The 25335-nt window shown below is 47.1% G+C and overlaps 1 protein-coding gene across 1 annotated transcript in view; it reads right to left on the bottom strand.

Annotated features, from left to right (window-relative positions):
* Positions 1 to 25335, bottom strand: part of OTOGL (otogelin like) — a 1067300-nt gene that overhangs the window by 67304 nt on the left and 974661 nt on the right. The gene's annotated exons all lie outside the window — the stretch shown is intronic.

Genomic DNA, 25335 nt, shown 5'->3' with positions numbered 1-25335 from the left:
GAGAAATTATGTAACAGAATTAGGCTAGCACAGTCATTAAAGGGTGCATTTAAAGTATCAGATTTTCAATGGAACATCCTTCTCAAGTCATTCACAACCTCCTCCAGCTTATGCATGGGCATCAATTCACCAAAATACCTTGCCAGTGGAAGTGACATCGCACACCTTTTGATTTTCATGAAATTACAAGAAGTGACATCATATGATGTATGACTCTGAACATTCCCAGAAAGAGACATTACGTGATTTTAATTCTGATGACATCACGATAATTGACATTGCTGAAGTTCGATAATAACTGCATTAATAATATAACACAACACAGAATGTCTATTTTAGACAGCACCTATCCACAGAAGATCAATATTAAAGATCAAGATCGAAGATCTAGCTGACTAGATTTCCAAGAGTGGTGAAACATAATACTTGCACTGATTTGAAGCAAATGTGTGAAGTGAGTGAGCCAGACGTCTTTGGGGGAGGGGGGAATTTGGCAAAAAGCAATAGGCTCTAAAAGAGTACTCATTAAATATTCAAGACCATTCATGGTGTACCAATCCAATGAAACCTGAAACTTCCCAGGAGTTGATCCTATTTATTTCAAGAGGTGCTCTGGCTTTCCATATCGGTAAAAAATGACCTCAATTGTGCCAGGGTCGTACAAAAGGGGGTGGTGATGGACGGAGCATCTGAACCAATCAAACACTCACACCAAGTCAACAGATCTGGGTTTAATCCATCACCGTTCTTTAGCCCACTCTGCCACCCCAGTTCAGACATGGCCATATGCAAATCAGTCTAACCCTGTGCCTCATGGGAACAGTCCAGCCCGAACTGCCAATCCATGCCTTCCCTGGACCGGATTCAAGCTTTCTAGGACCGGTTTCTGGCATTACAGCCGTCTTCAGCCAGGCTTGCTTGAATCCAGTGGCAAAGTGAACAAGGGATTCACGTCTTAGCATACCCTGCCAACTTATGGCGAACAAAGCGGTACAAAAGGGGGTGGTGATGGACGGAGCATCTGAACCAATCAAACACTCACACCCAGTCAACAGATCTGGGTTTAATCCATCACCGTTCTTTAGCCCACTCTGCCACCCCAGTTCAGACATGGCCAAATGCAAATCAGTCTCACCAGTGCCTCATGGGAACAGTCCAGCCCGAACTGCCAAGCCATGCCTTCCCTGGACCGGGTTCAAGCTTCCTACGACCGGTTTCTGGCATTACAGCCGTCTTCAGCCAGACTTGCTTGAATCCAGTGGCAAAGTGTGCAAGGGACTCACGTCTGAGCATACCCTGCCAACTTATGGCGAAGAAAGCGGTACAAAAGCATTGGTGCATCTTAAGCCAAAAATTGCATGCCTTATGCCAGTGCACACATTTTTTTAAATAATGCCATCCATATGCCATGGGGGGGTTCTTATGTAAAAAATGTCCTATAGTATGTCAGAGCTAGTATTTTTTTATAGTTGCCCCAGTGCCCCATATGCCACAGTTCTCCCCGTATGAGAAGTATTACATTCAATGTGCTAGCTATACCATTTCCCCAGGTTCCCATTTTGCCAAGGATTACCTCCACAGTGCCATTGCTAGTATTTTGCTACCGGTGCCTGCCATGCTAAGAATTGCCTCCAGTATACAAGAATCAGTATTTTACCAAGTGTCCCTCAATAAGCAAAGAGCGACTGGTAGTATGCCAGCCCCAATGGGAGACTCACAAGCATACTAATACAAAAAAGAGGCGCACTTCTTCAGTTCAAAACATTTTGTTATGCTAACTGTGTATACTATCAATTCAGCGTGCCACAGAGGCAGGCATGCTATCTGTTCATGCCTTCAGAATCCACACCATACTTCAAGAACAACTACTTGACCTCTGTGCACTGTGTCTAATGCACTCTTACTACACAATATTCTTTAATAAACACTTTATAAAAAAGTGTACATGCATGTCACATTTTAAGAATGCAATGATTCAAGAAAAGAATTAACAAGAAATATATCTCCTTGAGAAAACATCCTTTAATCTGTTTTTGCCACAGACAATGTTGTTCAATACATGATAGATATTCCTTTGCTGGTTTGCACCCAATGCATTTTGAGGCCCTGTGGCCCTTCTACAGGGGCTGGAATCAATAAACAATACAAACATTTTTATGATATAACATGATTTCAATGGGCATGGATATGTGAACATAAATAATTCTGTTACTGAATATATACTTGGGATCTGTACCTGATATGAAACTTAGAAAACAAAAAAGAAACCAAACGAAAAAAGCAATAGAATAGATAGTCCCCTGTTGACCCAGAGTGAACCGTGATTCTAATGACGTGGCACCAGGCTGCCCTGTATCTGGAAAGTAGGGGGTGGAGAAGCCCAGGAGGTGATAAGGCCTGGGCTGGTGCTATAAACCAATTGACCCATCTCCTGCTGAGTGATTAAGGATCCAGACCCCGAGTATCAAAGGGAGAAAGGTGACACTGGGAGGGACGTTATAAAAGAAAGGAGGACCCCACACAGACTTATTGGGGACTGGCGGGAAAGTTAATAAATCAAGAAGGAATGTCCCCACAAAAAATGGACAATACAAAAGTGTCCACATCCAATGTGAATTTCCTAGAAAAAAACTATTGTTTTCGCAGACAGCACGCCAACAAATGGGCGGGAAAGGCAAAGGTACAAGGTTTAGGCGTTATGTTTCTCGAATTCACATTTAAGCTGCAAGGTGTTGTCACTAGTACTGATACTTAAAAAAAAGACCAACGTACAAATATCAATCACAAAATACAGTGAATAAGAAAGGGATAGATGATTCTCACACTATGCGTTTTCTAAAACTCTGTTACAATTTATTCCAATACAAAAACAATTTCACATCATACAATGTTTAAAAACATGTCATACAATTTAAAAAAAAAAACAATTTTCATGTTATATTAAAAACACAAAAGAATCAACAAAGTCGACGCGGCGTTTCGGTATTCTGGTAGTAGACCTTCTTCAGGACTGATTCTTATTCCAGTAGGCTTTCTTATGACTACTGGCTTCTGCTTTATGCTTTGCAAAAAGGAATCCTGAAGGCTTCGGATTGATAGACCTGCCCCTGGATTCTGTACACACACTTCTTAGTTTCTGGTGTCACTTATTCGAAGACGAAATGTTTGTAACCCTTTTTTTTAAAATGTTGTTTATATCAATCCATCTTCTGCTGAGGAACTATCTCTCTGTCCTGTCTGGAGTTATACATGTTGCAGGGTATTAGACCACCAGGAGGAGCCACCGTTCTATTTGTCGTGGTTGCTGGGATGTTGGCTAATCAAATTTGGAGACGGCTACTTCTTCAGTTAACACTGTAAATTCACGGAAGGTCCGTTTTCAATTCGGTCCGTACTCCGCGGTTATCAAGTCGGCCTCCCTGCTCCTACGTCCCTGGCGGTCCGTCCTTGTTCCTCGCGTCCGGGGTCTTCCGAAACGTAAAAGGAGGGAGACATCCAGAACTGATTTAGGGAGGGGTCAGGGACCCCTGAGCACAAAAGAACTTCAAAGACATTAAGGGGTATAACGAGGTGAGCTGGCTCCCTGTTTAGAAACACAGGAACATAAAAGTTTCCGGAGAAGTCCCAAGCAACACGATGTGTGTGCTTTTTCAGCTTGAGACCTTCAGAGGTTGTGCCTTGTGATCGTGGGCACGCAAGAGTAAGCTGAGTCTCGGACACGCAGGGTGCCTGTCGTGGTGCAGGTCAAGGTGTTGGTGAAGAGCGCCTGGTAGTTGTGTGCATGGGGAGACGAGGTGAGGCTGGCGTGTCATGGTGCAGGTTCGATGATGTTAATTAGCTGATACATTGATGAATGTCTGTACATTTTTTACAAAGAAATTTGGCATATTAGTTGACATGTGCATCTTTTGAATATGCTTCCTTTTTCTTTTTCACAGAATACCCCTAAAGAAGGGACTACAAGTCCCGAAATGCATTGGGTTCATATCTAAGTGGATTGCCTTTGAATATTCATATATTCATGTATCTGTATTTCGTTTAAATTTATGTGGATCTTTTGAATTGACTCTGTAATAATTTGATGATCATGTTGATGTTTTCGATTTATGAAGCATTAAATTGTTAAACATGAAAATTGCTTAAATTCGTAGTTGTGTTGGAGTCCTAGCAGCCACATTAGGGCTAGGCCACTTTCATTATGGTGCAGGCCAGGGCATTGATGAGGAGCGCCTGGTCGTTGTGTGCACCGAACGAAGAAGTGAGTCTTGGACACACAGAGTGGGTGTCGTGGTGCAGCCATGGCATTGTTGAAGAGCGCCTGGTCATCATGTGCACCGGGAGAAGAGGTGAGACTCGGACGCGCAGAGTGCGTTCCGTGGTGCAGCCAGGGCATTGGTGAAGTGCGCCTGGTCATTGTGTGCACCGGGAGAAGAGGTGAGACTAGGATGCGCAGGGTGCGTGTCAAGGTGCAAGCAGAGGTATTGGTGAAGAGCGGTGGGTCATCGTGAGCACCAGAGAAGAGGGGAGTCTCGGACATGCAGAGTGCGTGTCGAGGTGCAACCAGAGGCGTTGGTGAGGAGAGCCTGAGTAGTGTGTGCACCAAATTCGAAGTAAGTCTCCACAGTGCCGATGGCAGGTGTCGGTGTTCACTGAGACCGCCGGAAGGAGGGCCAGGTCATTGGGCCCTTGGAGTGAAACAGTAGCGGCCTGGACCGGCAGCCCCGGAGGAGCGGATCCGCCGGCCCGAGCTTGTCATACCCATTGACGGAGTTAGGGATCAAGGCCCAAGTCGCTGAAGGAGGAGAGGAGAGTGGGGTTGCGCCCCCTCAGTTAACATGGATCACCACCTGGGGTGGGGTGCGGGCCCGGAGGGACACTCTCTCGGACTCTCACTTCTGTCAGCTGCGTGAGCCTGTTGCTTCGGCCCGGATCTAGGCCCGTGCTGGCCCAAGGATGGGCAGTACTGGGGCCGGAGTGAGAAGCGGTACTTTTGTGTCATCATTGATCCATATTGGGGCACTGTTAACAGAGCACCTAAACTGTTGTATTACACTTTGCATTATTGCTGCTAACGAACTATCAAACTGTAGTATGATGCCGGACCTTATTTGTGCCTGACAAACTACATGTTGGATGCGCTACACACTGCGTTATTTTTCTCTTGCAGAGTACATGATTGTAATGTGGTGCATTGCAATATTTCTTCATCGTACAATATCTGATTATAAAGTGGAGCAGTGCATTATTTCTTCTTTGCACAGTACATGATTGTAGCGTGAGGCATTGCTTTGTTTCTTCCTTGTACAGGGCATGCTGGTAGAGATACGCATTGAATTATTCCTTATATTGCAAAGTACACAAATGTGGCGATATGTATGGCATTGTTTCTCTGTTGCACAGTACAAGAGAACATTGTTACGCATTGCAGTATTTGTTTTCTTTTGCAACATGTGTGATTCTAACAATACAACTTGCCTAACCTTTTGGAAATGGTTGGAAGTGAGCTCAACTGTTGGTTAGAAGTGGTGGTTGGGATTAAACGTAAATGTAAATGTAAATGTCATGGTATTTATAGAGTGCACTGTCACCAGATGGTCACCTTGCTGTGTCGCCTAATCGGCTTCCTGGCGCTGATACTCATACCGCTGTGGAACCCCTCCTGGCTTTCCCTGTGAAGTGTCCACTCCTGGGCACCCCCAGGGTGAAGCCAGGCATCCTTAGCGCTGTTGGGGCCGGTGTGAAGGCTAAGCAAGCTATTGCCCAGAGTTGCAGCGTGGGGCCCGTGATTAGAATAGGCACCGAGGCGAGAATTAAAAGGTCCGAGGAAATTGAGCCTGAGAACCCGCCGAGGCGGGAATCAAACCCTGGTCCCCTGGCCAGAACTCTGCATCAGGGACTGCCGCTCTAACCATTAAGCCACACTCCTCCACTTAGAACCTACCAACCCACCGGAAGGAATACTACCCATTCTTATATGTTGGTTGTGTATCGTGTGGTCATATCCTATAACTTCTTCTATAAAGATTATACTCATTACATCAAAAATCGTTTGGGGTCTATTTGTGGTGACATCATTGGGTTACTATGAGTGTGGTTGCACATATTGTACACTTGTGCCTTGGAGATAGGCCTGGCCGTTCGTGCCAAGCTGCTAAGGGAGTGAGAAGGGCTATCTCAGATGGTGTCCTTACATAGCCTAATGTTGAAACGAGGGGTCAGGGACTCCCGCCTCCATCATTTTGGTGGCGCGGTGAGGGAGAAGGACTCATACTTCCAACAAGAGGTATATCTCTAAAGGGGGCCCGGAAAACATCTTAAACGAGGCCTTTGACAAAGTTAATAAAAAATCCCGCCAAATTCTCCTTATCAATCAATCAATCAAAATCTAAGTCAACCCGTCATTTGTTTGTGTCAAAATATTCCACCTGCTCTGATGGGAGATTCTACAAAATGAAACTGATTTAAAAGATCTGTTCAAGGACAAATCTTTATATGCATACAGGAGGTCGAAAAACCTCATAGAATTACTCACATTCTCATCGAAAACAATAAATACAGAATTTCAGCGCACCAGGAATTTTCATAACTGCGTGCACTGTAATCAGTGGGAACAGCATACAACACCCATTAACAGGAGAATCCATCAAATTAAAATATAGTGCAGATTGTAACCCAAAAAACTTAATCTATGGCATAAAGTGGCCTTGTGGACTACTTTATGTCGGAAAGACAGAAAGGGAAATAAAAACGAGAATTTTGGAACACAAAAGTACTATCCCCAACCTGAATGCGAACAGTAGTTTAGCAGTACATGGGATGACAGCTTGTTATACTATTGCACAAATTATATTTCAGGTCATGGAAGTAGTGGATCCAACCCAAGGCCAAGATCTCACCAGGTCATTATTACAGAGGGAAATCTTTTGGATTAGGCAATTGAATACTCAAGAACCTAAGGGAATCAATGAAAAAGTTGATTTAACCTGTTTTTTGTAAAAAAGGAGTAGGTTTGCAAGGGACCACTGGTAGATGCACAAGGAGGAGATTATATTTACACTTTCATGTACATACCTTCACAGTGATATACACAGCTTACTGTTAAGCATTTTCAGTAACGTCATTTGACAGCCTTGTTTATTTAACTAGAACATGTTTTTTTAATATTTTTTCGATTTCCTCTTCGAGCATGCCTCTCTTTGTTTTTATCTCATTCAACTCTCTTCAGCTAAAGGCGAGCACAGTACGGGACTACTCTAAGTACTCTGACACATGATATTCAGTTTTTTCTTATTTAGAAAAAGGCTCCAGCCTCATACATCTTTAGCACATTTGGCAGATTTAGTCAGAACCCAGATTGATAGTTATTTTTGGTTCAGCATACTGAATGGAAGGTATTCAATCATGGCGCTGATGGAGAGATCAGCCGTTTGGTTTAGTAGAGGAGAGTCCGTCATCTATCTCAGTTCACAATCAGGTTTTACATAGCAGTTTAAATGCAACCAGCATTGGTAGGCATTAACACTATTCACAGTTCTGGCAGTAAGGAGATAGCAGTCAGCATTTAGTTTGACAGTCTAGAGAGGTGAGTGAAAAGAACACATGTGGTGATGCTCCGGACTAAATAGCAGGAAGCGGTTGACTCATGAAACCCATATGGTACGCTTCATGTTTTGCAGGACCCCGTTTATCACCATCTTCCCGACGTTAAGCAAGATTAATAATGGCAGCATTTACTCTTGCCTGGCCAGGTAGCTACATCCGACAGTTTGGGTACATTTCTGACTATGTATTTTAGATATTGGAGAGCCGGAACTTTGGAGATATCAGAGAACATTGCCACATTTGGAAGTCAATGAAACCCACAAGTAAGTGATTTCAGGCATTGCACTGTTGTTTGAGAGCACGTCATTAGAATCACGATTCGCACTGGGTCACAGGGGACTATCTTTATATTTTCTATAGCATTTTTTGTTTGCTTTCTTTTTAGTTTTCTAAGTTTCATGTCAGGTACAGATCCCAAGCATATATACAGTAACACAATTATTTATGTTCACATATCCCTGCCCATTGAAATCATGTTATATCATAAAAATGTTGTATTGTTTATGAATTTCATCCCCTGAAGAAGGGCCACAAGGGCCCAGAATGCATTGGGCGCAAGCAAGCAAAGGAATATGTACCATGATTTGAACAACATTGTCTGTAGCAACAACACATTAAATTATGTTTTCTCAATTAGATATATTTCTTGTTAATTCTTTTCTTGAATCATTGCATTGTTAAAATGTGACAAAGTGTTTATTAAAGAATATTGTGTAGCAAGAGTGCATTAGACACAGTGCACAGAGGTCAAGTAGTTGTTCTTGAAGTATGGTGTGGATTCTGAAGGCATGAACAGACAGCATACCTGCCACTGTGGCATGCTGAATTGATAGTATACACAGTTATCCCCAAACGTTTTGCTTCTTCCTCCTATTTTTTCCTGACCGGTGGTTGTTGGCTATACGACTCTGGGCACTTTACCACTGCTGATCAGTGCTAAAATGCATATGCTCTCTGTGTAAATTGATATTGTGATTGGTTATCCATGATTGGCATATTTGCTTTACCTGTAGGTCCCTAGTAAAGTGCACTGAGTGGGCTGGTGATTCAAATGCTACTAGTGGGCCTGCAGCACTGATTGTGCCACCCACATGAGTAGCTCTAAGTTTGTGAACTGCCATGTTGTCCTGGACAGTGTACACACTTGCCAGTCCTGACGCTTCCCTTTTCTTACACATTGGACACCGCTATGGCAGGCCCAAGGTACACCCCAGGGCAGGGTGCAGTGAATGTGAAAGGTAGGACATGTTCCAGTGTGGGTAACTAGTCCTGATAGTGAAATACTGCCAATTTCGTTTTTCACTATTGAAACCCTTAGGATACCACGGGGAATGCTGTGAAACATGTGTACCTGCATATCTTCCCATAGCTGCAAGATAGACATATGAAATCTGGTATCCCTGAACTCAGAATTTATTAACACACCTTTTAGTGAAGATGTTTTTTAAATTCTAAGTTTGGAAATAGCACTTTTAGAAAGTGGCTATTTTCCTGATCAGCCTTTCTATTTCTTTCTGCCTGGTTGTGGATTGACTGTCTGGTTTGTGAGTGACAGGGGCTGGGGTGGCTCCAGGAGACTGGGTAAGTCAGCACTAGGCTGAATAGACCCATCTGCATGTAGAGTAGTGGGGAGGAGTAGCACCTGGGTCTGAATAGGGCTGTGCCTGCCTTCCACAATGCTGGATCCACCTCACAAAGGAAGAAAATGTGCACTGGCAGAGAGCACCCAGAGCTGGTTTGGACTGGGTCCAGGACCCCTCACACAGGAAGAACAAAGACTTTTGGGGTATAAAATTAGAGCTGAGACCCCTGTAAAATTAGATTAGGAAACTTTGCGATCAAGAAAGAACAGCCAGGAAGACTGAGGAACAGTGCTGCCATTGCTGAGTGTCTGGGAGCTAACCTACAGTTGCTGTGATTGCTGAGGAAGAGGACCAAGGGACTGCTGTACGCAGTGTCCACCTTACTTGAAGAGGAGCTATGCTGTGTGCTTTGCCCCCTCTGAAGACCACTTATCTCCAAGGGCCTGAGAAGAGCTGGCCTCCTGTTATCAAACTCAGGGACACAAAAGTTTGCAGAAGAAACCATCTTTCTAGCGCTGAGTGTGTGTGGCTGTGCACTGACGGTGGCCTCCTAACCTTTGTCCTGCCTGCCCATGTGGTGTGGACTCAGTGTGCTTGTCGGCACACAGTGGGGCTCTGCCTGGGGTCTGCTGTGCCTCCACCGCAAATCCCCTAAAGGGCTGCCTCAGTGCTTGAGAGTGGGTGCCCGTGCACTACTTGAGGCCCTAATCAAAGGGGCTGCAATCACCACCGCAGGCCCGGTCTGAGGAAGGAGGAGAGAAGTGCTGAATCTGGAAAAATCATCGCTGCCGGCCCGGGAGCCTTGTCGGCATAGTTCCCCTTCACCGGACTACGTCACGGCCATGCCATGCTGGGATTGGCCCCAGCATTGCGGGTTGCCAGGCAACAGGGAGACTTGTCCTGATGGAGCAGCGTTGAGTCCCAAAGAAGCGCCCGGTGTCTTCTAGCAACCGGGGCTTCGCCACGCTCTGCTGCAAAGTAGAGCGGAGTGCACCCGAGGAAGGACAGTGCCGCCGGAAAGTAAGCTGCTCCGCCGAAGGAAGAAAGCAGGCAGCTGAGCCCCCTCTCTCTCGCAAGGTAACTGGAGCCAGCACAGAGGGGAGTTGTGGCTGAATGCGCTGCTGGTGGGCCCCCTAGAAAGGCGTGGGAGCCTGCGGGTGGTTGGCGCGCACTCGCGCATCGTGAAGGGGGTGATTTTAAAAAGTGAGCACCTACGTACAGCACATTCTGTGCTACAGCGGGGGCATTCTGTCACCAAGGTTAGCGTATTTAAAGTGATACTCCCTACGCCGGGAGCGTCATTGGTGAGAGGCACATGAGTTAAATTGTGCAAGCCCAGGTAGCACATTCCATGCTACGAGTACAGTAAGGCTGCTATCGATAAAGGCACCACTTTTAAAATTCCCCCACGCTAGGGGGAAGGAGTCCTACAGCCTCAAAGGACTCTACCAATTCAATTACTTTTAACAGTGAACTTTTTCCACTTAAGAACATTGCTACAGTGGACCTTGCATTAACAAACCATTATTGGAATAGAGTCTATTTTCTTATTCTTGTATGTTGGATCTATGTCGTTTTGACTCTGCCTAATCTATATGAAGTCGTTTATATTTTTATGATACAACTTGTGTGTAGCGTCCATTTGTGGTGTGTCACTATATTACTGCGAGTGTTGGTACAAATACTTTACACATTGCCTTGGGGATAAGCCGGTCAGCTCGTTCCAAGCTACCAGGGGGTGAGCAGGGGTTATCCACAGTGTGTTTCCCCCTTGCCCTGACTAGAGTGGTGGTTTCTGCCTGGCTTTGGCGCAAGTCTTAACCAACCAGAAATCACATTTCTAACACATTGTCTGTGGCAACAACAGATTAAATGATGTTTTCTCAATGAGATATATTTATTGTTAATGCTTTTCTTGAATCATTGCATTGTTAAAATGTGACATACATTTACATTTTTTTAAAGTGTTTATTACAGAATATGGTGTAGCAAGAGCGCATTAGACACAATGGACAGACTCACAAGCATAACACCACATTTTTACTCACTCTAACTTACATTCACTCACTCATACTCAATCTTGCTCATTCCCATGAGGTGTTTTTTTAAATATTGTTATTAATTTTCTTGACAGCAAATGACAACCAAGATATTGACATATATTTCTATTAGACGCAGGCAAAGTGTAATTAGCTGGGCATGGCCCCCAGCTGCATAAAAAATACATTAGAGCCCGGTGGAATAAATATTATTCTCTTCAGCACTGCAATTATAACATGTTTGGACTTCTGTGTACTTATATTCATATTTTTGTAAAAGCCTAATGCAGTAAAGTGTTTTAGAACTCTCCATCAATGTAACAAATGGAACACAATCAATTCTTACATGACATACATCTACATTTGAGTTCCTCAAGACATTTCTACAGTATAATGGGCAAGGTTCATATACAACAGTCTCCCTTATACCGGATCCACATCTGTGGGAGGGGTAGATGGGTGGTACATTGTTTAGTGTGGAAAAGTGGCATTCATACCACTTAATCTCTCAGAGGGTTAAGTGGGGTGTTAACCCTGCTCAATCAACAGCCACAATGCTAGTCAGGGTAAACTACTAAAGTCACTAAATTAACCAGTGCTTATCCCTCCGGTAGGTTGGCATAAAAGCAGCCAGGCTTAACTTATTGGTAATGTGTAATGTATGTATGTAGCACACACACAGTAATAAAGTGAAAACACTAAAAAAGAAAAACCCTACACAAATTTAGAAAAATAGAGTAATTGTTAATAAATAATTTGATGCCAAACTGGCAAACATTAAACCATTAGAAGACGGGTTATACATTTCTAGTGCTCATAAGACCAAAGGGCCAACAGCGGACATATATGTTGTACGAGAATATGTCAAAGTTGAACGGAAAGAAGAAGTGGTATGGGTCAGTCTGCACTTACCTTTGGACTTAGAAGAAATTTCTTAAAAAATTGTCTGAAAAGGTAAAGTTCGGCGGAGCAAGACTGCAGGCAGTGTCTGAGGTGGAGGATGCATCACCGGGGACTCACTGGATGAAGTTGCAGTGAAGATTTTTACATTCGGACTTATTATCTTTTTTGGAAGTCAAAAAACTCCTGCAGAATGAAACTGCAGGTTAAAGCTAAAGAGGGCTCAAATAGCCAGATACCCCTTGGACACGAGCGACTGAACAGGATGTGCTGCTGTGGAGAAGATCGTAGCGGGAGCTGCCATGAAGTCAGACCAACCATCGATGCACATTGGACCGATCGACAAACAAGTAAGTCCCAGTCTCCTCTCGGTTTTCAGAGCACTTGTGAACATAAAACCTTTCATATTTCAAGTTGTGATTTTGGCTATCAAGGAACCTTTAGACCAACTTTCAAAGGTTAAAGACTGGATAGGCACCCCTTGAAGGGTAAGAACTTGCTCAGGCTGGGTTCAGATGCTAGTTCAAGAAGGAAGAAGAATTTTCTGTCCTCAAGACACAGATCAGTAGGCCAGCTAACTAGCGCTTGGAGTTACTGTGGTAATTCTGAGTTCAAGAAATCACCACAAGGCTCAAGCATCAGGGTAGGCCTCTGAGGATTTGAGCCAGACTTCAAGTAGCAGGACAGTCCTTCCAGGTGCCACAAAGCAACATTCTGAAGTACACAGAAGGCCACAGCAGCAGGCAGTACTCTGAGAGTCCTTCCAGAGGTCCGGAAAATGTACTGAAGAATTGGTCTGGGGGTATTTTTTATGCTTGGTTCCTTCTTTTAAGTTGGAGACAGTTTTAGAGATTCCCTCTGAAGAGTGCTAGACATTTCCTGGCTCCATGCCCCGGCTCCAGCCTGACTGCAAACACACTGAGGTAGTGTGAAGTGGTGGTCCATCCAAGCACACAAATCCATCTATCATGTGGATGTCTGGGAGGAATATACATAGACCAGCTGCCAATGACAGCCAGTCTTCTGACCCAGAAAAGGCTGCAGGCACAACATAGCTAGGGTAGAAAAGTGCCAATGTTCTAAAAGTGCCATTTTCAAATTTGTGTCTTAAAATTCGACTTCACCATTAAAGAGAATTTTTAAATAACAAATACTTAGCCACCAAACATGAACTTCCTATCTGACCCTAATCAAAAGTTTAAGACACACAAATGATGGACAGAATATGGAACAAAATCAAACATTCACCCCCAGTGAAGAGATCTGGGTTAAATCCATCATTCTTTTGCACTTAATGACACCCCAGTTAAACCCAGCTATTGGCAACTCAGTCTTCACCCTGCCCCCCTTGGGAACAGTCAAGCCCAAACTGCCACTTAACCATCACCCAGTAGGTTGAGTGGGGTGTATCCCTGCTCAAGCAACAGCCAAAATCCAAGTTAGGGTGAACTACTAAAGTCACTAATTTAACCTGTGTTTTTCCCTCTGGCAGTTTGGCACAAAAGACGTCAGGCTTAACTTAGAGGCAATGTGTAAAGTATCTATTTACCACACAAACAAAAATAAAGTGAAAAAACTAAAAAAGAAACCCCACACAAATTTAGAAAAATAGAGTAAATTTTAAGAAATTATTTGACCCCCAAATGACAAACATTCAACCGTTAGAACCCAAGTTATACATTTCTAGTGCCTAAAAGATCAAAGGGCCAACAACAGAAATCTAGTCGCGTGAGAATATGTCAAAGTTGGAAAATACGGACGAGAGCCACAGAGTGCGGGATGTATCAAAGGAGTGGAATGGGTCAGTCTGCGCCCACCTTTGACTTAGAAGAAATTTCAGCAAAAATTGCCTGAAAGGGTAAAGTTCAGTGGGGGAAAGCTGCAGGCAGTGCCTGAGGAGGGGGATGCATCGTCCGGGACTTACTGGATGAACTTGCTGAGAAGATTTCTACATTCTGACTTATTCTCTTTTTGGGAGTCTAAAATCTCCAGCAGAATGAAGCTGCAGGCTTCGGCTGAAAAGGGCTCAATGAGGCTGGATACCCGTTGGACACGAGCTGGTGAAAGATGTTTGATGTTGTGGGGAAGACCGTAGTGGTAGCTGCCATGAAGTCAGACCGACCGGCGATGCACCTTGGGGGAATCGATGAACAGGTAAGTCCTGGTCTCCTCTCGGTTCTCAGAGCACTTGTGAGCCAAAAACTTTCTGTATTTCAAGTTGTGGATTTTGGCTTTCTGGGCACCTTCAGGACTACTTACAAAGGTTCAAGACTAGATAAACACCCCTTTGAGGGTAAGGACTCCCTCAGGCTGGGTCCAGATGTGGGTTCAAGATTGAGAGAGACTTTCTGTCCTCAAGGCTCAGATCAGGAGGCACGCTAACTAGCCCTTGGAGTTACTGTGGTAGTCAGGAGTTCAAGAAATCAGAACAGTGCTCAAGCAGCGGGGTAGGCCTCTGAGGGTTCAAGGCAGGCTTCAAGTTGCAGGGCAGTCCTTCCAGATGCCACAAAGTATTCTTGTGAGGTACACAGCACCCACAGCAAGAGGCCGTCTTCTGAGAGTCCTTCCACAGGTCCGGAAAGCGAGCTGAAGAGTTTATCTGAGGGTATTCTGTATGCCTTGTATTTTCCTTGAAGTTGGAGCTGTTTCTAGAGATTTCCGTTGAAGAGTGCTGGAAATTATCTGGCTCCATGCACCGGCTCCAACCTGACTGCAGGAACACTGAGGTGGTGTGAAGTCTTGTGTGGATGCAAGGCACAGCCTATTGACTTGTAAGTGTGGCTATGCCCAGCTATGTGCCGTATCCTGTCAGTGATGGCCCATCCAGGCACACCAAATCCATGAGCTATGTGGTGGTCTGGGAGGAATATGCAAAGACCAGCTGCCAATGACTCTCAGTGATGTGACCCAGGAATAGGCTGCAGGCACAAAGTAGCTAGGGCAGGAAAATGCCAAAGTTCTAAAAGTGATATTTTCAAATATGTGTCTTAAAATCCGCCTTCACCATTAAAGAGGATATTAAATAACAATTTCTTAGCCACCAAACATGAAGTTCCTTTCTGACCCTAATCAAAAGTTAAAGAAACAAATGATGGACAGAATACGGAAAATATCAAACATTCACCCCCAGTCAAGACATCTGGGTTAGCTCCATTGTTCTTTTGCTCACAATGCCACCCCAATTTAGACCCAGCCATATGCAAATCAGTCTTGACCCTGCTCTTCATGGAAACAGTCCAGCCCTAACGGCCAAGCCAGGGCCTCCCTGGACGAGAAACAAGCATCTGGCACTGGTTTTGACGAGGCGTCGATTAGCTGGTTCTGCTCCAGGTCGGTCATAAGTTGGTTGTTGTTGATCTTTTCAAGTACCTTTGCTGGGAATGGGAGCAGGGAGATTGGCCTGTAGATTTTGATTTCGCTGGGGTTAGCAGATGATTTTTTTGAGTAGTGGTATGATTTCGGTGTATTTCCAGGTGTCAGGAAAGGTTGCGGTGGCAATAGAGGTGTTGAGTAGGTGGTGAGTTCCTGGCCGATCCTTTGGTTTCCAAGTAGAAAATGTGGCGTGGGCATGGGTCTGTGGGAGCTCCCGAGTGGATGGATTTTATAGTAGAGGTGGTGTCCTGGGATGAGAGGATGTTCCAGGTGGTCAGTGTGTGGTTCATGTCAGTTATAGTGATGAGGTATCTGCTAAGGAAGTACATAGGTGTGGGTTGGGGTTCAAAGTTTCTGTTGTGATCTTATCCTGGAAGAAGTGGGCAATGTTGTCTCACAGCTCCTGTGAGGGTGTGATGTTTTCGCTGGCATCCGGTTCGGAGAATTCCTTAACAATGTTGAAAAGTTCCTTGGTGTTGTTAGTACGGGTTTTGATGCACGTGGACAAGGGCTGTCTTCATTGCTGTCCTCTGCGGGTGGTGGTAGAGGTTGAGGGAGGTCGTAAAGACTGCTCTTTCAGAGGTGTCCTTGCTGGTGTGCCATCTCCTCTCCAACTGCTTTTTTGTTTCACTGTTTTGAGTTCTTGGGTGTACCACCTGCTATTTTGGGAGGATTTTCTCTAGATGTTGCTCTCGATGGGGACAATACTGTCTGCCCAGTCAGTGATCCAGGTCTTGATGTTTTATACTCCCTGTTCAATGATGGTGGTGGTAGCAGGATTGGAGGTTTTGAGGGCATTCACTCAGCTGGTCTCTGAAATTTTGTTCTACCTCAGGTGGGGGGCATTGGCCATCTTGGGGGTGGAAGTGCAGGGGCTGGAAACACTGAAGTGGATGATAGAGTGATTGGTCCAAGTGAGTTCTGTGACATGGCTGTATTTGACGTGGTTGCTGGAGGTGAAACTTGTGTCCTGCGGTGTGTGTAGGGTTGTGGATGATCTGTGACAAATCAAGTCTACTCATACTGTTGAGGTGGTGTGCGGTGTTTTTGCCCTTGGGGCCGTCGATGTAGAAATTTAGGTCACCAAGGACGATATAGTCCTTGGAGTGTAAGGCTGGGGGGCAATGAAGTCTGGGATCCTGTTACAGAAACTGGAGCACAGGCCTGGGTGTCGGCATGTGAGGGGCTTCTGATGGTCGTCTTGTCGTGGAGCTTGAAGTTAAGATAGTCCATGGTGGTGGTGTTTTGGGCAGAGGTGGTGGTATACTGTACATTCTCTTTGTGGATGATGGCTGCTCCTCCTCCGGCTTGTTGGTGCGCTCCTGGTGAGTGATTTTATACCTGTCGGGCAATGTCTGGGGCGGATGTAGGTTTGAGGTAGGTCTCAGTGAGAAAGACGATGTTGAGTGCAAGGGTGATAGTGAGGTCCCATAATTCAGTGGAATGCTTGCATAGTGAGCATGTGTTGAAAAGGGCACGTGCAAGTTGTTTTATTGTTCAGGTGGTGTCTGTGGTGTTTTTGGAGTGGGGCTGTTCAGTTTGCTGGAGTGTGTATAGTGGCAGATGAGGTGGCAGTGGTTCAGCATGGTGGCAGTGTTTGTCAGGGGGTTTGAGGGCCAGGGGACGTGGTGCTGGGTGCGGTCCAGGCACGGATGGGCACAGATTTGGCTTGCCGTTGGCAGTCATGCTGCGGCCTGAATTAAGTAGGTCCCGGGGTCAGCAAGTCTTCTGTTGGCGGGAAAACTGGTAAGTGGATAAACCATGTCAGTAAAACCCCAGTGGGAAAACTCAGGAAGCTGCGGTGTCACTGCGTCAGTCCGGAACAGGCAGAAACTGGTGGCCACAGGCAAATGGCAAGCTAGGTGTCCAGGTGCCTACTAATGTGGTTGCACTGCAGCCCTTCATTAAGTAGGTCCTGGGGTGGGCAAGGCTTCTGTTGGAGGTAAGAACAGTGAGTGGGAAAACCCGGTCAGGGAAATCCCAGCGGAAAATCACAGGCAGCTGTGGCGTCAAGGGTTCAGTCTGGAACAAGTAGAAACTGGAGGCCACAGGCAAGTGGCACGCTAGGTGTCCAGGTGTCAAGGAATGCCATTTGTCAAAGTTAAGACAATCACTCAATATAACTTTGTTTAAATTGGACTCTGGCCTTGCCAAACTAGTGACCCATCTCAAAAGAGGGTGAAGAAATATTGCAGATAGTATATGCATATTAGTCACCCCTATGGTAGCCCCGAGGGCAGGGTGCATTGTAGGTAAAAGTAAGGACATGCCCTGATGTGTGTGGCATGTCCTAATAGTGAATTACAGCCATTTTCGTTTTTCACTGTCGCAAGGCTACCTGTTTCCCGTAGGCCAGAATGGGCAGTTTTATTATTACGTCTTATAATCCTACTGACTCAGGGAACTAGGTAGAAATTTGAGTTTTGTATGCCTGACTTCAGAATGATAAAATAGATCTTTTAGTGAAATTGGTTTTAACATTCTGTGTTTGAAAATACCACTTTTAGAAAGTAGGTATTTTCTTGTCTAACCATCCAAGCCTGCCTCTGCTAGGTTGTGTATTCCTTGTCTGTAGTTTGAGAGACAGGGGCTGGGGGATTCCAGGAGACAGGGTGAGTCAGCACAGGGCTGAATAGAGAGATCTGCATGCAGATGGGAGGGAGGAGTTGCACCCGGGATCTGAATAGGGCTGGGCCTTCCCTCCACAATGCTGGCTCGACCTCCTGTGGTGCGCCTGATGTCCCTGCCCTACACTGTGAAAGGAAAGAAGGAGTCTTGTAAACAGAGTGCTCCAGGACTGACCAGAACTGGTTTGGACTGGGCAAAGGCCTCTCTGCCTTCAGAGACCAGAGAGAAACTGTGTATAAAAGAGGGGACCCAGACCCCAGAACTTTAGATCACTTTTGGGAAATAAGAAGAAACCTATGCGGGAGGAGAGGAACCAGAGGAACTGAGAAAGAGACTATCCCTAAGCTGAGTGCTATCTGGGGGATTGGCCTGCAGTGGTTGCCTGACTGCCAAAGAAAGGAGAAAGGACTTTGTGCTACTTTCATTCAACTTGTGAAGGATCTCCAAGGGCTTGAGATAGAGCTTGTCTCCTGCTGAAGTCTCAGGGACAACAGACTTCACCCGCCAGCTCCCCAAGAGTTCTTTGGAAGTGCCTGCAGTTGTGTTGGGCTTTCTGAGGGACTGCGTGCTGCAAGGAGCTGGAAGTGAGACTCACGAAGAAGAAGCGTGTCGCCACCGCAGCCGCTGTCATCGCAGCACTGCAGACGGGTGTCGCCGCAGTCGCTTTGCCTTGCAGAAGTGCCTAGCATCGCCGGAGAAGAGCGTCGCCGTCGCATCATCGGGAAGCATGTCGCTGCCGTAGCCACGGTTGTTGCTTCACTGAAGAAGGGTGTTGCAGCTGCAGCTGTCGCATTGCATCGCCAAAGCGTCTTGCATCACTGGAGAAGAGTGTCGCTGTCGCATCAGACGCCGTCGCATCACACTAGAAGTGTGTCACATGGCCTGTCACGGCTCAGAAGAATGGTTGAGTCGCCGCAAGGCCGTCGGGCATGCACGCATTATGTCACATCAAGTCGAAGATGCCATTTTTGGTTCATTGCACTGGATCTTCATTGCATCACGGCGCTGCTGGTCGTGTCGCCTCGGAAACACAGTAAGAAACCGACGCATCACCTCCCCATGCCGAGAAGAATCAACACATCCCCTACGCATCAGTGGAGACCCGACGCATCACCGTTCTTGTGTGTAAGGAACTGACGCATCACCTTCCCTGCAACACTTTCATTGTATAGTGTTACGCATCCAAAGGTACATTGAACTTAAAGTGTCGCATTTACCATCTTAAGAGAACTAAGCTAATTCTACCATTTTTCAAGTACGGTATTGCCGATTTTTGTCGTTTGTGGTCTTGTGTTAAGTCTATATAAAAATACTTATTTTTCAACTACAACTTGTGTGGTGTCCATCTGTAGTGTTGTCACTGGCTTACTGTATGTGTTCACAAATGCTTTACACACTGCCTCTGAGATAAGCTTGTCTGCTTGTGCCAAGCTGCCAAGGGGGTGAGCAGGGGTTATTTTAGGAGTGTACCTCCTTACCCTGACTAGATGTAAGGGTCCCTATTTGGTCAAAGGTGCCTACCTCTGCCAACTAGAGACCCCCAAATCTAACATTGCCCAAATTGGAGGCAAAGCCAAAACCTGAGGCAATAGACCTCAGAAACAGATTTTCCTTGCCGTTTGTAAGAGAACACCATGTCCCAGCTCTGTCAAATAGAACACCAGTATAAGGGAGAGAATTAACTCTATTCAAATCATGACCTTGGACTCTAAAAGATCTAGTCTTGGTATTCCTGGGCCCAGCCACCATGTCTAAAGACTTGTTATAGTTGGTGGTCAGGTCTAGAGAATCCAGGAATATTTCAAACGAGTACAAATTATTTTTAAGCCCTACCACTGTTCTGGCAAGCAGAAATGCATAGTCCGCATAGAGTAACTCTGGAACGACTCACTCGCGCCCCCCTCCCGCCCCGACTCACTCGCGCCCCCCTCCCGCCCCGACTCACTCGCGCTCCGACATTTTCCTTTACTGCTGCCTCCTTCTTGCCTCCCCCTGCATCACACAGTCTCGCACTGAACTATCCCTTTCCTTACCTGTGCCGCCGCTCCTCACTGCACAGCCGCTCGTCACTGCACTGCCGCTCCTCCTTCGTCGTCATCACGCACGTCGCGTCACGGTCATCACGCACGTCGCGTCGCGGCCAGCGCTAGGTCCCGGCCGGCGCTACTTTCAGGGGACTACTTTGTTTACAAACTTAATTTTTTGAATTTACTTTTTTTATTTTTATTTATATAGCCTATGTCCATCTACACACCCTGACATTTTCATAGATGTATCGGGTGTGTAGATTGGCGCTGTGGTTCCCGAGTTTACCTGGCCAAAAGGTGCAAGTTCTCTCTTTATAATAGTAGGATAGATATTCACTAAGTCATTATGAGAGGTCCTCTCATGGGGTACTGTATAATCATTGTCCTGCATTATTGGTCTACCTGCCATGGATCTGTGCTCTACACTGTACCCTTGTCCTGATGATGATTTTGTAGTAACCTTCAGATCGAAATCCCATTTACAATAAACAATATTTAGGGCCTGATGATCCGCCAATCTCGTGGTGAGGGTGCGGTGGCGGTCGAGGACTGCCACGCCAGTTGTCCAACCACCACATTATGAGAACAACGATTGGACAATTTTGGGCCTGCCACAACCACCAGGGATCGTGGTGCGTCATTGTGAGGCCTCAATATGCTAGGTGGTGCCGCTGTGGCACTGCCAAGCATAATATGAGTTTCCTCCCTGCAACCATATCCACTGCGGTGTGCCTGCCATAGAAAGGGTGGTGGTGAGGTAACTCTGGGGGCCCATACAGGTCCCCCTTTTGCCTTTGTACAGAGGGGTGCATGCATGGAGGCACATGTTGTGCCCGCTGTGTGTGTGTGCACCCCCAATTTCTCCTCACAACAAAATGCACAACATTGCAGGAACAAGCTTTGACACTTCCATTGTGGTGCGTTTTTGAAAGGCACCGCCGTGTGAACACCAAAGGGCCGCCCACCAAACCACAAGAAAACTCATAATCTGCCGGGTGGCCGGTGGCCCTGTTTGGGGCCCGCTCCCACACCGCCAAACTCATAATCGGGCCTATAGACTTGCAGACCCTCTTTGGCAGATAATTCTCACGAGCCTTGTGTCATCAGTCTTTTCTGTATACACATCTGTCCCTGACTTACTGTTTTTGCACCATGTGATCACAATTTTTATTACTCTACATGTTGTAGTACATTTATTACGTGTAATTTATTGTATTGTATTGTAAGGGGAACTTATAAAGCGCGCTGACACCGTGGGTTTCCTGGCGCTGGCAGACTACTGAGGGACTAGGAGGGTTTAGCCAGATTGAGGGAAGAGCCAAGTTTTTAGGGATTTACGGAAGAGGGTGAGGGAGTTGGAGGTTTTGAGAGAGAGGGGGAAGGAATTCCAAAGTTTGGGGGCCAGAAATGCAAATTCCGGCCTCCAGATCTGCAGAGTTTGACAGGGGGAATGCGTAAGAGGTGCAGATGAGAGGATCTCAGGTTCCGTGAGGGACTGTAGGTCCTGATGAGAGATTTCAGAAAGACAGGACAGGAACCAGATAAAGATTTAAAGATGAGGCAGCCGATCTTAAAGGCTGCCCTCGAGATAACGGGGAGCAAGTGCAGTTTTAAAAGGAGGGGTTTGGCGGATTGCCATTTCGGAATCCCAAAGGCCAATCTTGCCGCTTGATTTTGAACGAATTGTAGTCTAGAAAGAGATGTTTTGGGCAGACCATGATAGATAGCATTTGAAAAATCTAAGCGGGAGAGGACAAGGGCCATGATTACTTGCAGGAGAGCTTCAGGAGTAAGAAGATAGGCCACCTTCCTGATCCTGCGCAGCTGGAACATGCAGGAGGAGACAACTGTCCCCACCTGGGGCCCGAGGGAGAGACCGGAGTCGATAGTGACCCCTAGGCTTTTTACCGAAGCCACAGGGGTGGGGGGAAGGCCAAGTTCTACCGGCCAAAAATGCGGACCCCAGTGGGTAGAGCTCTTACCAGGGAGGAGAAGCTCCGTCTTTCCGGGATTCAGTTTCATCCACAATAGGATGTGGGACATAACTGCCAGAAAGTTGGGAATAGCAGAGGGGGAATCAAGAGGAAAGATGAGTTGCAGGTCGTCCGCGTAATTGAAGACGGTGACGTCCCACTGCCTTAAGGAAAAGAGAAGGGGTCGAAGATAAAGATTGAAAAGAAGGGGGGATAGAGAGGAGCCCTGAGGGACCCCACAGGGCAAGTGCTCCCAAGGAGCTCTAAAAGTGCCCAGGCTGAGGGTCTGAGACCTCCCGGTCAGGAAGGATTTGACCCATGCCAGCGCCAGGCCCTGGATGCCGGCTGGCTCGACACGGTGGAGAAGGATGTTGTGGTCCACCGTGTCGAAAGCAGCCGACAGATCTAATAAAACCAAGGCCTGGGGGGTGCCCTTGTCAGCACCGTCTCTCAGGGCATCCAGCACAGCCAAGATGACAGTCTCCGTAGAGTGGCCGGGTCTGAAGCCGGCCTGGTTGGTCTCAAGAAAGTTGGAGCTCTCGATGAACTGTGAGAGGCAGGTGGTGACATGGGCTTCCAAGATTTTAGAGGAAAAATGCAAGAGAGAGATGGGACGGTAATTCGCCGGAACGGCGGGATCAGCCCCAGGCTTCTTCAATAGAGGCACCAGCACGGCCTCCTTGAAGGAGCGGGGTACCGTACCGGACGACAGAGAAGAATTCAGCAGGGGAAGGATGCAGTCGGGTAGAGAGTGGCAGATGTTTCGTAATATGGTGAGGGGGCAACAGTCGTCTGGGGATCCAGATTTAACGCGGGTGGCCAGTGTGGCCAAAGCGGCAGGGTCTAAGGGAGGGAAAAGCGTAAAAGAAAGAGCATTGTGGGGGGGGAGACGGAGCCAGCGCCAGGAGGGATAGTCGGAATGGTTTCTTTGATCAAGGCAATTTTTTGAGCAAAGAAAGTGCTCAGCGCGTTACATGATTCTTGTGTAGGGGCCTGAGTCGGAAGTGTCCTGGGGTCGGAAATAAATTCGTTGAGAACTTTAAAAATCTCCTTAGACTTGCAGGGGGCAGATAAGATTTTATCCGAGGCATAAGCTTTTTTGGCAGCGGAAATGGCTGTTTTATACTGATTCCGCGCGGCCACATATGCGTTTCTGCTAGGTAAGCAGTAGTCTCTCCTCCACCTGCGCTCGAATTGGCGGAGTTCTAACTGCAAAGTCTTAAGGTGAGGGGAAAACCATTTATGGGAGTGACAGTGTCGGGATCGGGGAAACTTAGTCAAAGGGGCGAAAATATCGCTGGCTGTAGTGAGCCAATCAGAAACATGTCCCTGAAGCTCATCGGTGCTTGAGTCTATGGGGAGCAGGGGGCGGGTGAGAGAGAGATGAGATAAGAGTTTAGAGGAGTCGGCGGCTCTCCACTTGCGTGCGGTGCCGCCCTCCTGCAGTGGGGTCCTGATCTGGCCAACGGCCGAGAAAGTGGTGTCAATTAAGAAATGATCGGACCACACACATGGTGTTATAAGTGGGCAGGAGGACTTGACCCCGTGAACCCAGATGTGGTCAAGGATATGGCCACCGCTATGAGTGGCAGACCTGACTAGTTGTATAAAGTCCAGGCTCGAGAGGGCCTCAAACAGTTCGGTGGCATGGGGGACGGCATCCTCGTTCTGGAACCAGTAATTGAAGTCCCCAACAATGATAGTGCGGGGGGAAGAAGTAGCAAGGTTAGTTAACTGTTCAGTGAAAGAGAAGGGGAAGGAAGGCATGGGGTGGGGGGGGGGGCGGTAGAGTACCATGAGGGTGACTGCGCCTACCTCGGTCCCAAGACGGAGGACCAGGTTATCCACATCGGGGAGGGTCATATTGGCAGAGGCGATGATCTTAAGATTCTTACGAATTACCGCTGCCACCCCTCCACCGGAGCGGCCTCCCGGGCGGTTGGTGTTTAACAGAAAGTAGTCTGGGGGTAGTGCAGCGAGGATGTCGGGGAGGGAGTCGTCAGTGAGCCAGGTCTCAGATAGTAAAAGGACGTCTGGCCTCTCTGTCATAAGAAGATGGAAAATATCGGCTTGATGCCTGACCATAGAGCGAGTGTTAAGGTATAATACCCGGAGGTGAGACTCGTCAGGGACAGGAGAAGTGGAAGGTGACGACGTCCCCAGATGAGGGGAGGAGTAACCAGGAATCCCCAATGAGGAGATCCTGGTCCAGGTCTCAGGGGGTAGAGGGCAAGCACAGGTTTGTAGACTCATTAGAGTGGAGCGGGAATAAGAGGTGGCAGCGTACCTGGCCCCTGGGCCCGTCCGGCCGCGGACGGGCGCAGACGGGCTTAACTCTGGCGCAACTCCGGCGCGTCTACGGCGCGCCCGCTGCGCTCGTCCGCTGCGCTGACGCATGGAGGACGTTTAAATAGGCTGTGACGAGGGAGGTGGGAGGAGTCAGCAGGGCGGGATAGGAGGGGTGTTTTAAAATAGGTAAACATCCGCCGCTCTTAATCAGCGGGACGAGGAAGCTGTAAAGCTGCTTTTAGTCAGCAGAGAAGGTATTTAAAAAGGTATTTCAGCGCCCAGCGCGCGCGAGCCCTCTGCCACAGGGCTGCTCGTCTGCGCTGAAAAAGAAGTGGGCGGAGCCTAAATAGGCTGTGACGAGGGAGGTGGGAGGAGTCAGCAGGGCGGGATAGGAGGGGTGTTTTAAAATAGGTAAACGTCCGCCGCTCTTAATCAGCGGGACGAGGAAGCTGTAAAGCTGCTTTTAGTCAGCAGAGAAGGTATTTAAAAAGGTATTTCAGCGCCCAGCGCGCGCGAGCCCTCTGCCACAGGGCTGCTCGTCTGCGCTGAAAAAGAAGTGGGCGGAGCCTAAATAGGCTGTGACGAGGGAGGTGGGAGGAGTCAGCAGGGCGGGATAGGAGGGGTGTTTTAAAATAGGTAAACGTCCGCCGCTCTTAATCAGCGGGACGAGGAAGCTGTAAAGCTGCTTTTAGTCAGCAGAGAAGGTATTTAAAAAGGTATTTCAGCGCCCAGCGCGCGCGAGCCCTCTGCCACAGGGCTGCTCGTATGCGCTGAAAAAGAAGTGGGCAGAGCCTAAATAGGCTGTGACGAGGGAGGTGGGAGGAGTCAGCAGGGCGGGATAGGAGGGGTGTTTTAAAATAGGTAAACGTCCGCCGCTCTTAATCAGCGGGACGAGGAAGCTGTAAAGCTGCTTTTAGTCAGC

The sequence above is a fragment of the Lissotriton helveticus genome, chromosome 1_1, assembly GCF_964261635.1.
Source record: "Lissotriton helveticus chromosome 1_1, aLisHel1.1, whole genome shotgun sequence".
NCBI classification, from domain to species: domain Eukaryota; kingdom Metazoa; phylum Chordata; class Amphibia; order Caudata; family Salamandridae; genus Lissotriton; species Lissotriton helveticus.
This window is presented reverse-complemented; position numbering and strand designations above follow the sequence as displayed.